This window comes from Bison bison, unplaced genomic scaffold, assembly GCF_000754665.1.
Source record: "Bison bison bison isolate TAMUID 2011002044 unplaced genomic scaffold, Bison_UMD1.0 scf7180017864368, whole genome shotgun sequence".
NCBI lineage: Eukaryota > Metazoa > Chordata > Mammalia > Artiodactyla > Bovidae > Bison > Bison bison.
The window spans coordinates 5,887,016-5,890,823 of record NW_011494940.1 but is presented as its reverse complement, the minus strand read 5'-3'; the positions used below and the strand labels follow the sequence as shown (position 1 = coordinate 5,890,823).

General features: G+C 48.3%; 1 pseudogene; it reads right to left on the bottom strand.

Moving 5' to 3' along the window:
* LOC105000154 overlaps positions 1-3,213 on the bottom strand; it is a 7,647-nt pseudogene extending 4,434 nt beyond the window's left edge.
* Positions 3,214-3,808: the final 595 nt, after the last annotated feature.

Genomic DNA, 3,808 nt, shown 5'->3' with positions numbered 1-3,808 from the left:
AGCACACACCTTAGATCAGGGACAGGGAGCGATTTGTGGGCTCAGGATTGCTTGCTGGGGGCTTAAATAAGACCAGAAACCAGTCTTTGAGTCAGATGCAGGCCCAGAATACTTGGTCGGGGGCTTGAACATGTGCAGTTTCTGGGCTGGTTCAGTGCAGTTTCTGATGTGTGGGCTCAGGAGTGTTTGTCGGGGTTTCAACAAGGGCAGGACCCAGCCTAGTTCAGTGCAGGGATGGTGATGCAGGCTCAAGAGTGTTTGTCGGGGGGTTGAACAAGGGCTGGACCCAGGCTATTTTAGTGCAGGGACCGAGATGTGGGCTCAGGAGTATTTGTCGGGGATTTCGGCAAGGTCAGGACCCAGCCTGTTTCAGTGCAGTGCATGAGATGAGGGCTCAGTAGTGTTTCTGGGGGTTTGAACAAGGGGAGGACTCACCTTAGTTCAGGGGCAGGGAACGAGTGTCGGCTCAGGATTGTTTGTTAGGGCTTAAACAGAGGCAGAAATCATCCTGGTTCAGGGCAGGGATGGAGATGTTGGCTCAGGAGTTTTTGTCAGGGATTTGAACATGGGCAGAACCCAGCCTACTTCAGGGCATGGACCGAGATGTAGGCTCATGAGAGTTTCTCGAGGCTTGAACAAGCGCAGGACCCAGCCTAGTTCAGTGCAGGGACAGAGATACAGGCTCAGGAGTGTTTGTCGGGGATTTGAGTAAGGGCTGGACCCAGCCTAGTTCAGTGCCAGGACCGAGATGTGGGCTCAGGAGTATGTGTTGGGGGACTGAACAATGGCAGGTCCTAGACTCGTTCAGTCGGAGAAGTGAATGGCACCCCACTCCAGTACTGTTGCCTGGAAAATCCCATGGATGTAGGAGCCTGGTGGGCTACAGTCCACAGGGTCATTAAGAGTTGGACACGACTGAGTGACTTCATTTTCATTTTTCACTCTCATGCATTGGAAAAGGAAATGTCAACCCACTCCAGTGTTCTTGCCTTGAGAATCCCAGGGATGGGGGAGCCTGGCGGGCTGCCATGTATGGGGTCGCACAGTCAGACACAACTGAAGAGACTTAGCAGTGGTAGCAGCAGACTCGTTCAGTGCAGTGACCGAGATGTTGGCTCAGGAGTGTTTGTCAGGGTCTTGAACAAGTGTAGGACCCAGGCGGCTTCAGTGCAGGGAGTGAGATGTGGGATCAGGAGTGTTTCCTGGGGGGGAGGGAGTTGAACAAGGGAAGGACACACCTTAGTTCAGGGGCAGGGAGCTAGTTGTCAGCTCAAGATTGTTTGCCAGGGGCTTGAACAAAGGCAGGAACCATCCTGGTTCAGTGCATGGACGGAGATGTTGGCTCAGGAATGTTTGTCGGGGGTTTGAACAGGGGCGGGACTCAGCCTAATTCAGTGCAGGGACTGAGATGCAGGCTCAGGAGTGTTTGTCAGTGTCTTCAACAAGGGCAGGACCCAGACTGCTTTTGTGCAGGGACCGAGATGTGGGTTCAGGAGTATGTGTTGGGGGATCTAACAAGGGCATGACCTAGACTGGTTCAGTGCCAGGAATGTGATATGGACACAGGAGTGTTTGTTGGGGTCTTAAACAAGGGCAGGACCCAGCCTAGTTTTGTGCAGGGACTGAGATGTGGGCTCAGCAGTATGTGTTGGTGGATCTAACAAGGGCATGACCTAGACTGGTTCAGTGCAGGGACCAAGACGTAGGTTCAGGAGTATTTGTCAGGGTCTTGAACAAGGGCAGGACCCTGGCGGGTTCAGGGCAGGGAGTGAGATGCGGGATCAGGAGTGCTTTCTGGGTGATTGAACAAGGGCAGGACACACCTAATTTCAGGGGCAGAGAGCAAGTTGTGGGCTCACGGTTGTTTGCCAGAGTCTCGAACAAAGGCAGGGCCCAACCTGCTTCAGCACAGGGACTGAGATGTGGGCTCAGGTGTATGTGTTGGGGGATCTAACAAGGGCAATACATAGACTGGATCATGTGCAGGGCACGAGATTTGGGCACAGCAGTGTTTGTCAGAGTCTTGAACAAGTGTAGGACCGAGCCTAGTTCAGTGCAGTGACCGAGAGGTTGGCTCAGGAGCGTTTGTCGGGGCTTGAACATGGGAAGGACCAGCCTGCTTCAGGGCAGGGCCCGAGATGTTGGTTCAGAGTAATGCGTTGGGGGACTAACTAGGGCAGAACCTAGACTGGTTCAGTGCATTGACCGAGATATGGGTTCATGAGTATTTTCCGGGGATTTGAGCAAGTGCTGGATCCAGCCTAGTTCAGTGCAGTGACTGAGATGTGGGCTCAGTAGTGTTTCTCAGGGCTTGAACATGGGAAGGACACAGCCTACTTTTGGGCAGGGACTGAGATGTGGGCTCAGGACTGCACTGGGAAAAAGGTGATTCCATTATTAATGAGTGTAATGCCTATATATAACAATTAGGTGTAACTAGTTCATTGTGCCATTTAGGAGCACCTCAAGATGCAAGGTAAATGCAAGGAAGTAGGAAAGGGGGGATTAACAGTACCACAATTATAATGGGGGACTTTAATACCCCACTCACACCTGTGGATACATCAACTGAAAAGAATATTAGCAAAGAATCATGAGCTTTAAATGTACTTTTGTATGTTATCTGCCTTTACACTTCCTGTAGTGCCTCTAGTATGGCAGGAGGAGATACTATATAGTTGGCCATATTTAATAGTGTTAGGAAGTTACCTAGAACAATTGGTAGAGTTGGAAAATTGATAGAAAAGTCCTAATACAAAGATGTATCTTCTAAACTAGTGCTATCTTCCTTTTTTATAAGTGGAGAAGTACTCACCAAGAAAGTGAAATCCCAGATATGAGTTTATATGATCTCTTAATTGGAATTTTCCTAAGATTGCAGTCTACATGCATATGAGTCCTGGTTCGAGCCCAGTTAATTATGCTAAATGTTAGAACATGTCTGATAGAACACATCTGCTACAAGTCTCACACAACCTCCCTAAATTAATATCTCTTGAATTTCTAAGCTATGACTCTATACTTTGTATAGTATCAGAGGCTGAAGCTTTAAGGTTGTAAAAGCTCATAGAGGACAGAGACCACATTAATTTATTACATTTGGAAATATCTCCTCAAGGCCTGTAGCCAGGTCTGGAGCAGCTGCCATCACCCTAAATGTCCAGAAGCTAGATCTGAAATCTGCCCTTCATTCTCCTCTCCAACTTCCTCCATCTTATCACCAACCTGTGGTGTTGTCTGTCCCTTGCCCTGGCAAGACACTTTGTTTTTACAGTCTTCATCATCTTCCTTGGGTGCCTACCCATTGCCTATATTTCATACTGTCTGCTGATTGAATGAACACAATTTATGAATGGAAAGCAGAGGCTGAAAACAGGCCTGCACAGAAGCTTCTGAAGTTACCTAGCGGGAATCTGCATTGACATGTGGCTACGCTGAGTGTTATTAGTGACATGAATCCTGTTAACTTGGTCATCTGGGAAATGCACATTTTCAGTCTGAAACTGGCACAAAAGGCTTTTTTTTATTATTTCATTTTTGTGTACACCTTCTCTATAGTGTCCTATACCTGGTACTGTCACCTCCAAATATTCCCAGTTGAATGTGCCTTGGGCCTGATATGCACATATTCTGTCTTTTAGGCTTGGCTAAGACGGGAGATTAAGAGGTCTTGTTGACACAATTTCTCAAGTTGGTAGAGGACTTACAATCTACAATCTTTATCAATTACCGGGACATGTCCTTTGAAGGGCTGCAGGTGTTAACAATGAACTTGCCTGGACCTGTGCTTTTGTGGCCCTAATGGCCC